At 35.5% G+C, this 13,441-nt stretch overlaps 1 long non-coding RNA gene across 1 annotated transcript in view; it reads right to left on the minus strand.

Moving 5' to 3' along the window:
- LOC135365432 (uncharacterized) overlaps window positions 1-13,218 on the minus strand; it is a 229,603-nt gene extending 216,385 nt beyond the window's left edge. Inside the window, exon 1 of the long non-coding RNA XR_010413285.1 lies at window positions 12,995-13,218. This is a non-coding gene — a long non-coding RNA (uncharacterized LOC135365432). The remainder of the gene's footprint in view (window positions 1-12,994) is intronic.
- Window positions 13,219-13,441: the final 223 nt, after the last annotated feature.

Raw genomic sequence — 13,441 nt, forward strand, 5'->3', positions numbered from 1 at the left:
TCCCCAAAAGTCATATGTTGAAGTTTCTAACCCCCTGTACCTCAGATTGTGAATTTATTTGGCAATAGGGTCACTGCAGATGTGATTAGTTAAGATGAGGTCATACTGGAGTAGAGTGGGTTACTAATCCATTATGATTGGTGTTCTTATAAAAAGGGGAAATTTGGACAGAGACATGTTTACAGAGAGAACACCATATAAACATGAAGGTAGAGACTGAAGTTATACATCTATACTCAAGGAATGCCAAAAATTACTAGCAAACTGCCAGAAACTAGAGAAAGGCCTGGAATAGATTCATCTCACAGTCCTCAGAAAGAACCAACATAGCTAATACCTTGATCTCAGATTTCTAGCCTCCAAAACTCTGAGACAATAAATTTCTGTTGTTTAATCCAACCAGTTCATGGTGCTTTGTTAGGGCAGATCTGGCAAACTAATAAAACAATCATATAATATTTCTATACTTTGGATCTTTAAATTGTCCAATGGTACCCACTGTCAATGCTATCAAACACAAATGTCTTGCCATTATATATACTACCTAATATGATTTTGGCTGAATTTATTCCTTTATTTTTGCTTCTCATTGCTTTCCTGTTTACTACATTTCATTTCCGCCATTATGACATGCCCTTGTGTATTTTTATGTATGACGGCCTTTCTGCCTGATGCTTTTCCACCATCATTCACTGTGCATTCACTGTACAATCATTCACTACCCATTATGACACATCTTTGGTATCTCATTTTTGTGAATTACTTCAAGGTAGAGTTAGATTTCCATCCTCACTGTTTCCTAGGATTTTTCTCCACTCTTCTTTTGTGGTGCTTACCAGGGCACTTTTCAACCTTCACTGGCTCTCTCTGCCCACCCACTCATCCCATACACATTGAATTCTTTAAAGAAAGAGATTTTGATGCATTCATCTGGCACAGTGGAAACTAAACAAATATTTTGAATAGACAAATGAGCCCAGACATTCTTTAACACACTCTCTACTCATTGAGAGACCCTTTCTCTTTCTTATCAGGGTACCTAGATGTTCTATGCATCCATTTTTAGTTATTTTACTTTATACTTAAAAGGCTAAATTTTTTTGTCATTATTTTATTCTAATTAGATGGTATGTTTTCTTCAAAGTTGATATTTATTTACAAACTAAGGAAAGAACATGTTATAAACATAGTTTTAAAGTCCTACTGGACAGTATTCATAAATTTCTTAACATTCAATGCAGAAAATCATTAGGCAAGAGAATCAAGTAAAATGGTTTTTACCCTATCAAATGTCTTTCCGACTCAGACTTTTGGTTTAGAGCCTAATACCAAACTGTACCTTACAGCAATGGGAAATACTTGGAGTTTAAAATAAAATTCAATAACCACACAATATTCTTGGGTAGAAGTCTACTGCTGTAGAAGAAATATTGTCAAATGGAAGGAGAAAGAGAGGCCAATTATCCAATATAGGATTCAATACTTGTTTAGCAAATATAAGTGTGACAGTTAGTAGACAAATTCTGGACATGGATAATAATATTTTTCTCCTAGAAAGAAATTTAATGTAATTTCACTTGCCAACTTTTTGTACTAAATATCTCAACTGATTATATTAGATTTTAATATTCTACTCAGTTTTCAGTCAGGATCACAAAAAATTCTAAGTCAAAAATGAGAACACAGTTATCTAGTTAAAATCCTCATCTTTTAGATTAGATTGTAAGGCTCAGGTAGGCACAATCAAATGTCCAAGTTCAGGTAGATATTTGGTGGATGGAGGAGGACTAGAACCCAGATCTTCTGACTTCTTGTGAAGTGTTCTTTCTATTCTACCAAATTGTCTCTATTGAAAGTTAAACCCAATAATCACAAAACTTATGAATAAATACACTCTATCTTTTTGTCACACAAGGGATGCCAGTATACCATAAACTATTTATTTTACATAAAAATGTAAGTCCCATATCATACATTTCACTAATCTAAAATTGTATTATCCATAATAAACAGCAAACATGGAACTGGGAAGTAAGTATGCTTTGGTTGATTCATGTCTCTTTAAAAAGTTATTTAAAGTAGTTTGAACTATAGCGTTTTCCTCTCAACTAAAGTTCATACAGAAAGTAGACACTGCAAAACCATTTCACTGCCTGTCCTTGTATAAAACAGTCACTGTGGAATATAAACATGTGAAGGCATCATTAAAATGTTATGTATGAAAGTTTAAAGAGCCACATTACTGGGAGATCTAAAGACTGTTGCAATTTTCTGTTTCTCTATTGCTTATGATCTCAAATATGAATTCATTTACTCTCAATATGTTGTTGAGGGCAGGAACATTTGTATCACCTGCATCTGGAAGATTATTTCACATATAGGAAATGATCAATAAATATTTGTGTGGTTTAAAAGGTTAACACTGAAGACAACACCTCAGATCCTTTTTAGATTCAGACAAGGACTATATTATAAACACACTATTAAATAAAAGCTGTTGGCAATTACTATAGAGACCTCTCTGCCAGTAATTGTACACTTTGGCTCTCTGGAGTAATAATGCATACCAGTCATTATTTTTGGGGTATCAGTGCTAAGAGAAATGTGTTACAATTTGCCCACTATAGTTCACACTATGGCGTCCCAAATCATTTACCAAAGCTGAATTTGCCTTTTGTTATCTGATAAATATAATTCCCATAGACAATATCCTTTAAGAAGTAAATGTTCAAAATAGTATTGTACTTGAAGTTACGACTCCTAGATTCTGGTTCCAATTCTGTCACCAACAAACTACATAGCTTTAACAAGTTTATTGAACAATCCATACCCTGTGCGGTACAATCATTACAATTTTTTTTAAACCTCTGCTTAGATCTCTATTTCACATTGATTAATGATATTTTGGTGAGCCTTTTGGCTTCCTAGGTTTTTATACAATATGAAGAGTCTCATTTTGGCCACTAAGACTCATTTTTATAGTACAAAATTTCATCCAATCTACTTTAAATGTCAATTCTCATCTCCCAACCAAATAAAAATCTGTATCTGCCTTCTAAGCTCAAGCCTGAACCACATTGCAGAGGAGAGGGACAAGGTATTTTTACTTTTTCTAGATCTTTCATTCTGTTTTGACTCACTCCCCTGCTTCTAGATATCCCTTTTTTTCCACTGGCATTCTGGGGAAGGAAAAGAATGCTGGAAAAAACCCAAAAGTCTTATACATTCTTCTTGATGGTCAAACATAGGTGACTCCTATGGGCAGGCATCCAAATTCACTCTTTGGTGGGATATACTTGTGGATTCTTTAGAGGCCTGTACAGAAAATGTCCATACTATTTACCCACTGATGCCCTTTCTGGGTGACTGTACCTATCATATTTTGCTAGGTTGTGCAGTGGCAACAAACAGTCCCATATCTTAGTGGCTTAAAATAACAAAAGCTGCTATCTAAATTACATGCTCTCTGCTGGTTAACATCATTTCTCCCTGCTTCTTTACTCTGGGACTCATAAGGAAGAAGTGGCCCTTATCGGGGACCTGTTGCCATTATAGGAGAACACACGATGACTCTTCAACTTTTAATTGAGAAGTATTACATGCCATTTCTGTTCACATTCCATGAGCAAAACAAGTCACATAGAGAAGTCTGGAGTCAACAAAGCAGAAAGTATGATCTTCCCAAAGTTTGGAAAAGAAATATTTTTAATTAAACAACCGAACCCTTCGTACCCCTTATACTCTGACCCCATTTATCTGCACTTCCAGGAGACACACTCCATAGCCTCCAACTGTTGACTGAGGTAGCTGCACACTGTCCTGCCATACTCTTGTCCTGTCATGGCTTCAATATGACTACCTTTCACTACACTGACTTACACCTGATATCTGTTCACATTTACTTGGCCCCTAGAATCTGTTCATGCCATCTACTTGGCTCTGGAGTCATACATTATTTTCATGCCAAGTAATAGGAACACGTACTGTTTATTTCTGATGCCATCTCTTCTCCTTATTGTTAGGAGCTGCTTTACCCTGCTTCACAGAGTTAAAATTACCCAGGAATAAGCAGGAAGCAGATATGTGTTCCTTCTGCCCTCAAACTCAAGTATCAATTTCTCCAAAGTGCTTTCTTATAGTGGTCTACTCTGGTATACCAGGAGGTAGGCCTAAAAGTTTCTGATGCTCAGCGAACATCCAACTAGGGAATAAGATGCCAGTGTTTCCTTATTGAGGAAAACCTCAGCTTACTATTAGGGATTCTCTTGAATCTTTTCCTATGTAAGGGGCAGCCACCCTCTTTTCCTTAAAAAAAGAGAAAAGGTGGAATGTTACCACGTTCTCCACTAAGCTAAAAACTCATGAAATACATAAATTCATTCTTCATTAAGCTCCAGTCTTCTGCTTATATAGCCTGAGAGTCATCTTGAGTATGACAGTAGAAGGATGCCACTGGCCACCTCTTCTTTAGTCCTGGAAGTAGTGTCTGGTATCTCCTCAAAACTCCTTAGGATATGGAGATTTCTAATACCTATTGTCTGTAACTTTAGGAATTTAGCTGAAATCTAGAGACAAACACACACACCCTTCTATGTCCTTTTTACATCACCATAAACAAGTAAATTAACCTATATAGGACTTAATTTTCTCATGTGGGAAGGAGCACTGTTAACTGTAGAACACCCTAAGTAGTATCAAAAGCAATAGGAAAAGTGGAGAGACACTTTGAACAAAGGTGGGACACTTTGATCCTTGACTTACTTGCATACTACTAACTAAGGATAGAACTTTTTTTTTTTAATATTTTATTTATTTATTATTAGAGAGAGAGAGGGTGAGAGACAGAGAGCACGAGAGGGGAGAGGATCAGAGGGAGAAGCAGACCCCCCGTTGAACAGGGAGCCCGATGTGGGACTCCATCCAGGGACTCCAGGATCATGACCTGAGCTGAAGGCAGTTGCCTAACCAACTGAGCCACCCAGGCGCCCCAAGGATAGAACTTTTTGTAAAGCACAAAACACACTGAAACCTTTTCTGTCTTCATTTTAGAATGGCATTTCTGACAAAATGAAACATGACTCCAACTATACCGATCCAACGTGTAGATCCCTGTTAGGTCAATTTTAAAGCACTTCCAATTTTGTGAAAGCCATAATGCTTATACTTCAGAATTTTCCATCCTCAACTACTCCTTTCATGTCATAAGAAGTCTATGCCATTTAAAATAAAGAAAAGATTTTAAATTAAGTCACAAAAGATTCAGAGAACTCTAAATTCAGTCCAGTTCTTTGAAACCACAACTGATGAAAAAAATGTTCTTTTGCCAACTTTGGTTAGTGTTACATTCTTAATTTCATTTAAATGTAGGTATTTTGTAATTTCCATTTCCTTTCATAAAAAAAAACCCAACAACTCTGAATGAGGGGGATTATGGACACAAAGATTCATAAATTAAATGTATCCTGGAGAAGTTAGTTTGTGCATCATGGTTATCCTTTATGAAGAGCACAAGGTACATCTGGTTTCATGCAGACATTCTGGGGCTATCATCAAACATCAGGTTGTGTGCATAGCACATAACTTTAAAAAGTTGATATAAGCTTACACATTATGAAGGCAATATGAAAGAAAAGAATCAACTTGCACTAGAAATGCATATAAAAATGTTTAGTTTATTTAACGCATTGGTAATCTTATTTCAGTTTTTTAGGGGATTATTTTCCTCTTTTGAAACAAAATACTATAGTAAACTCACCTCTCAGTAATTAAACATTTGTTGATTTTAACATGCCCCTATGGCACCTGATCAAATTAATACAGGAAGTTGAGAAGGTGAGAAGGCACTAAGATCACCTAGGAGAGTCCTACCTCCTACTCATCTGTTCATAGAGTTTCCCTAGGGATGGTGGAGGGGGTAATTGGTAAAAATACTCTGCTAGCCTTCTTTCCAGAAGTAATAAAAGATTATGTTGGTAGGGCGCCTGGGTGGCTCAGTTGGTTAAGCGACTGCCTTCGGCTCAGGTCATGATCCTGGAGTCCCAGGCTTGAGTCCCGCATCAGGCTTCCTGCTGAGCAGGGAGTCTGCTTCTCCCTCTGACCCTCTCTCCTCTCATGTGCTCTCTCTCTCTCTCTCTCATTCTCTCTCTCAAATAAATAAATAAATAAATAAATAATCTTTAAAAAAAAGATTATGTTGGTAGCTGCAAGGTGATAAAATTAAAATTAAATTAATAAAATTAAAAGACCAAAATTAATGGGTTTTTATCCTTTGCTATATTGAAAGAAGAAAACTACTTCCTGGATAACATAAAGCAGCAGCTGAAGCAAGAAATGGAAAGGGAAGAGGTTTTGAGAAGGCTAAGGTGAATTAAAATAGGTCTAGTACAATGGAAGAATATTACACAAAGGAAGAAGGGAAGGAGAAGGAAATTTGATCCACTGGAGAAATCCTCTGGGAAGAGATGTATAATTTCTGGAAAGAAAGCAATATTCTCCCTTCCTGTGAAAAGAGAGAAGGGCTTCTAGAATTAGGGAACATGAAGAGCTTAGTTACCGGATGTACAAAGAAGAAATACAACAATGGAAATAGCCCTTTGTACAATCACAAGGAAAATCATAGTTGTTCCCTCTTCTTGAAATGAAAACCATCACTTCCATTCAGAGTCCACTGGCACTTGCCAGTTTACTGGCCCAGCACCATACCTGGAACAAAGATCAGTAAATAAATGTAGTTTGAAGATGAATAAATAAATGGAAGCATCTTCTGGCTCACCATCACTTATTTATAATGTTGAATAGGGATAAATGACATAAACAGAAGAAATTTGGGTAACAGCTCTAGGAATTAGAGCTCTAAGCCAAAAAGGAAAGGATTTGTTAATAGCATGGTCTTATCTATGCTCCCATTTTAGAAGAGTTGGGGATTTTGTAGACAGAAAAAAGATTGGAAAAATAATGTTTAGCTAAATCAATAGAGATTCCAAACAGTACCTGGTCCTGCACCAGGGATTATTCTGCCAGACTGATGAACACTTGGCTATAGAGTACATTGCACAGAATCATCTGAAAGTCTGCCAGGTTTATAGTAACTTTAAAATCAAAGTCTAGGGGCGCCTGGGTGGCTCAGTCATTAGGCATCTGCCTTCAGCTCAGGTCATGGTCCCGGAGTCCTGGGATCAAGCCCCGCATCGGGCTCCCTGCTCAGCAGGAAGCCTGTTTCTCCCTCTCCCACTCCCCCTGCTTGTGTTCTCTCTCTTGCTGTCTCTCTCTGTCAAATAAATAAATAAAAATCTTTAAAAATAAATAAATAAATAAAATCAAAGCGTAGGGGGAAGGAAAACACTGTCAGATAAAATTATAAAACTGGATATAATGATGGACATCAGCCATTACAATAAAAAGCTATGCAATTGGTACACACACAAGAGTCCATAGTTAAAAATGACTAAAAAGAGGGTCAAGAATTCTACTGTATACTCAAAGCCCAGAACATTAACATCATTAGAGTATAATTCAAGATAGAAGGTCATTAAGATTTATCATTTGAAAACATGATCATAACAATGAAAAGTACTTTGTTCTAGTAAAGCCTTAGGAGATGAAGTAGATGAACTTGACGTGTCATGAAGATAAAAGCTTGTGTGGAACTCTTCAAGTCTGCTTTTGATAGCATGAAAGGAAACATTTCAGTGAAGGACAAGGAGAGAGAGAACAAGGTAAAATGTTAGAAAGAATGTTCTACAGCCTACTTACTGAAAGAAGGTCATGTTTTTTCTCTTAGAACAAGAGTAAGCTTAGATTCTGGAATTTGCCTAGAGATGGCCTGAAGGTAGGAGTCCAGGTCTAGTCACATCAGGAAGAGTGTTTACCAAAGGGGTTAAAGGTCTTGTAATTGGAGGAAAAACCTAGATCTTAGTTGAAAGGATAACAGTATTGAATAGCAGATTTAAAGATCAAGACAAGGCAGAAAATAGGAGGGGTTAGAAGCCGGAAGGATTAAGGGTGAGCTGGTATGTTATGGAAAAGTTTGTGACAAGCAATTCACAATTAAAGCAACAGACAGAGAGCAAGAGAGTGTTTGGATTACCCTCACAAGGGATGTTTAACATATGAGACATGGGGGTGGATAGGAATATTAACAGGTGGTAGAGGCAGCAGCTTAAAAGAATCAGGGAATTTGGACCTGGAAAAGAAGACAAATATAATGGAGTGGGAAATTTTTAGCTTCCCTGCAGTCCATTAAAAATCTCATCCTGTCATGAGAAAAGATGTTTTGATATTATGTAAAGCATAGATTTTAGAATCAAATAGGTTTAATTTGAAACCTGGCTCTGCATGGCTCTATGATATTGGGTAAGAAATGAATCTCTATATTGGCTTCAAATTCCTCACCTGTAAAATGGAAGTTATAATGATAACTGTATCTCTGTGATATCAGGAAAATTAAATCAGAGGATAAATTTAAAGAGTTGTTACCGAGTACATAGTAATCCCTATGTGAATGCTAAACTACTTTTATTACTAAAATTCAGATAAAAGTAAGTTAGCTAATAAATTTTTTATTTGCCTTGAAATATTTTATTTTTCTACCAAAAGTCCATCGACCTGATTCTTTAAAAAGACTTGGTTAGAGGGGTAGAAATGAGAAGACCTTTGGAGAAAGTTATTTTGCCCTGTCATCTTAAAGCAGTGCTTCTCTAATTCAATGTACTTATAAGGCACCTGAACAAGTTTTTAATAAGCCCATCTGATTTAGATGGCCTAGCATGGGGACCTGAGATTCTACATTTCTAACAAGCTCCCAGTGATATTAATGCTGCTGGTCCCTATACCACACTGAGTAGTAAGGCCATAGAATGCCTGAAAATGAGTAAAGGAAACATGGCAAGAAGTCAGACATGTAACGTGGATTTCAGGAAGGCAAATTTCAGAGGCAGCAGAACTCTTTCCTAGATCAAGCCCTAAGAAAAGATGGCTCAAATCCAAAACCAATGATACGAGATGTAGTTTTCAAAAAGAAATTCTGGGTCTATAATTTCAAACAATTCTGAAGGGGATTTCTATATAACCACAAGTATCAGTTTAAAAAAACAATTACATATACAGAAAAGGAAAGAAAGAACAGAAGAGAGGAGAGGTCTAAGCCTCTAAAAATCATATAAGTAAACAATGAATCCTAGGATTTATTGAGGTTTCAAAAGCCACCTAAAATAATTATTATTTTTATAATGAGAAAAACACAATGAAATAGGCCATCTATAAAAAATATTAACTTGTCAACAGATTATAGAAAGACCACCAAACTCCTCACTTTTTAGCTTGCTTCTAACCATGATCTATGCTTCAAAAGTAGAGAATTAAAATAGGTACAAAGGACAAGAAGCTAGTTAGTGGTGGGACTATTGTATTATAGCACACAATTTCACTAAGTGAGTTCAAATGTTTCTGTTTGAGTAGATTACATTTCATACTAATTAAAGATTGCTGAATAGAATCTTTGCGAAACCATGATGAACATAAAAGTTCTAGAAGATCCTAAGTGACCAAACATTGTCCTATTTGTTTTAATAGTGGTTTCCGTGAAGCATTGTCTAATAAAGATGATGCTAATCCTTGGCTGACTTTGAGACATATTTTTTACAAAGATAATTAATAAAGACAAAGTATTTTTTCCAATATTTTTCTTCTTTGTCCAATGGACTCCTATTCATCCTTAAAGAACCTATCCACATGTAACTAACTTGGAGTAATTTCTCATTCTCTTAGACAGAATTAGTTACATTCTCTGTGTTCTCATTAATCTTAATCAAGTTCTTACTTTACTTAAAACTTAACTATACTTAACATTGTATTTGGATTACTTATTTGCATGTCTGTTTTCCAACTTGACAGAGAATGGCTTATTTTTATCCCAAAAATCCTTATGTTCTGCACAGTACATGATATATAGCAGATGTTTACTAGAAGCTTCAAAATTGAAGTCCTCACACATAAAACATATACATCTAATTCAATCTTAGGCTGTGCACATAGAAATATCAATGTCTAGAACAAGGGAGATGTAAGTCCCAATACAAATTTGTATTACCCAATATCACAGAGCCATGCAGAGCCAGTCAATTTCCTTCACATAAAACCCAATTGGCTCAGCATAATATTCTCCAGTTCCATCCACGTCATTGTTATACAAGAATTTATTCTACTTTTTCAGGCATTGACCATATGAAAAACAAAAGATGAATGGGTTGATTGATTAAATATAACACTAGATATTTCAAGTTTACTAGGGATAAAATAATTAACAAATCTTAATTGGGCAATAAACTATACATTCCCATTAGGTTTTGTAGTCAGCAGGTATTTTGTTCACTATGAGAAAGATAATATTTTAGAAATTGTTTTTATCCCCTAACTTCTCGCAATGTTCAGTATTATGAATCTTTGTTTTTCCTTCCATAAGAATATGTGCCTTATGACAGCAAAGTCTCTATATGTTCACGGAGATACTCCCCTGTACCTAGAATAATACTTGACATATAATTAGTCCTCAGATGTTATTTGAAAACATGAATAAAAAGTGAACAAATTAACAAGGGTGGTGGAAGGACAGCTCATGAAAACCACTTTAAATTTACCAGATTTAACAAAAAAGGAACTTTTTAGAATAATGAAAATAAATCATTGTTTATCTGAATTTCAACTTTATCTGGCAACTCTACTTTTAGAAAAGAAAAAAGAAAAAAACGTAAGGGCAAAAGCATGTGAAATCATCAATATTTACCTAGGAAAAGGAAGAAATAAATTTTCTTCCAAGACTATACTGATAGATATAAGGAAACCACAATATACATGTTTAAAAAATACAACAAAACATAAAAAGAATCAAAAAAGACAAAGGCAAATCATCTTTAGAAACACAGTTTGGTTTTTAAAAATCTTGCTAGACTCTAAGAGATACTGTGACCTAGCCTATCCTGTGCGTATGTGGGTGTGTTTTGGGATAAACCCTAAAACAGCTTTTAAGAATTTCCTACACTTTGTCCTTCCCTACCTGAAGGTCATTACGAGAGAGTTGTTGCTAGGTTGCAAGCATGGCCTTACACTTAGGGTTTCAAACAGAATTATTACATTAAAAGTAAAATAAATATTGGGCGCCTGGGTGGCTCAGTTGGTTAAGCGACTGCCTTCAGCTCAGGTCATGATCCCGGAGTCCTGGGATCGAGTCCCACATCGGGCTCCCTGCTCTGCGGGGAGCCTGCTTCTCCCTCTCCCACTCCCCCTGCTTGTGTTCCCTCTCTCGCTGTGTCTCTCTCTGTCAAATAAATAAAATCTTAAAAAAAAAAAAAGTAAAATAAATATTAATTCACAATGTCAAAACATCAAACAGCATTCTTTTACTCACTGACACTGAGAACTATATAACTGACAATTTTCTAAATATCAAGCCAACCCCTCATCTCCTAGGCTGATGACTCTTACTGAATCTTTCAGGCTCAATTTAGTAATCAAAAAAGTAAGAAATACTTTTTGTTAAATTACAAGTCTCCCTAATAATATCATAAATTCCAAGAATATTAGGACCCATATCTGAATTGTATACCTGGAGGTTAGCATGGATCCTGGTATAAGTAGGTGCTCAATTGTTTATTGAATGAATCAAATTTTAGGACAAAATAAAACATAAATTAGAGTGTCACCATCTTTTCTATCTTTATTAGCTGATTTCTCATCAGTATGTTTTTCTGTTCTCTCACACCTTAATATTTATAATGATAAAATGACAACCCTGATGCCTCAGTTTCTTTATCTGTGAAATGAAAATAATAATGTACCTATCCCATGGTGTTGTTATAAAGATTAAATGAATTAATATATGAAAAGCATTTGGGACAGTGCCTAGCACATAATAAATGTTATGTATCATCATCATCATTATCAGTAGCTGTAGCAGCCTTATTTACGAGTGGGTCTTTTTCTAGTGAGAATTTCAGACTCTGGAGTTCTATGGTCCTCATAGGTACTCCTCTGGTTAGAAGTCTGGTCTCTGGCAGGATGGACTCCTCTTTGGTGTTTTAGAAGGAACATCACCCCTTGTGGAAGAACCTGGCCCAAAAATTTCCTTGAAAAGCATTGTCTCCCCTCTATGTTTGACTGTTCATCCTCCCTTACCAACCTGCTTCTTTAGAGTCCTCTCCTGAATGTTGATTAGCATAGTTTAACTGTGCTGCCTGGTCCCCCCCTTTTTTCCTTTCATCCTAAAACCTATTGTAAGGTCACTGTCTCAGCTGCTTTTAATCAGACTACATCAACTGAAAATAGAGAATGATTGTATAAACTGTCTTTTACAGTCCAGACCTGTTTGACACAGAATAGCATGTTTTATACTATGTTGACTATTTAACAGTTATATTAGAACTCCCTATTGTCTATTGCTTGAATAGACCCAAATTAACAGACCCAGATTAAATGTTTACTATATGTCATGGTTTGAAATATCTAGTATATTAAACTAGTTAATGTTCTTCTTGTATATACAATGTCTCTCAAGTTCTCTTGGACCAGTGTTATATTAATAAGTATAATTAACATAAAACTCTTCTTAGCAACATTAATCTGCAGTTGTTTTATGAAGTTGCTAAAATCGCCTTCCCCCCCATTGTCAAAATTGCCCTCCTCACCTTGCATAATGGTTAAAGATGTAAGACTTTTCTATTGGGCTTTCTTACTACAGAAACACAACTTCCTGATGAGTTCATATTCCAAATTTGCCAGAAACTGATGTCTGATTCTCTCCTTGCTAGCTCCTGGAATCCAGGGATGGTGACACACCCTCAATTGGCCAACTTCACTTAATTCACTTACCCTTTAATTTGTTTCACATAGAATTATCCTTGCAATGACTATTCAAAGATATATAAATAAATACATTAATAAATTATTTTTCAATGCTAATAAAATTTTCATTTTTACCAAAATATATAACTGCATCTCTTACCTCAGTGGCTCTCAACCTTGACTGGGCAGCATTTTCTGAATCCTTCCTAGGAAGTGAATGGAAATTTTATATTTTTTACATAAGTTTTATAAGACATTCTGATGTTCAGCCACAAGATTCTTCCCATTTCATACTAATTGAAAAATAATTCAACAAACTAGTAATATTATTGGCTTATTATACACTGAAAATAATAATTAAGATAATAAGAGTAAAGAATAGACCCGAAATCTAAATGATAAAAAGGAATATACCAGCTATATTCCTTTATATTCTAGCACATTATCTTACAATCGGGAACACCTTGTTCTTGGAAAGTCTTGGTCTCTGGTGAGAAATGGTAGAATGGTAATGGAAAACTGCCTGTGGTACTCTTCAAAATAGCCTCTACATGAATAACATTAGAGTTCTTTGCTCTTCAAATGCCTTTTCCTTTCTTTCTTTTTC

This window comes from Mirounga angustirostris, unplaced genomic scaffold (genome assembly GCF_029215605.1).
Source record: "Mirounga angustirostris isolate CCGP_5_RB_7025 unplaced genomic scaffold, mMirAng1.0.hap1 SCAF_7, whole genome shotgun sequence".
Lineage (NCBI taxonomy): Eukaryota > Metazoa > Chordata > Mammalia > Carnivora > Phocidae > Mirounga > Mirounga angustirostris.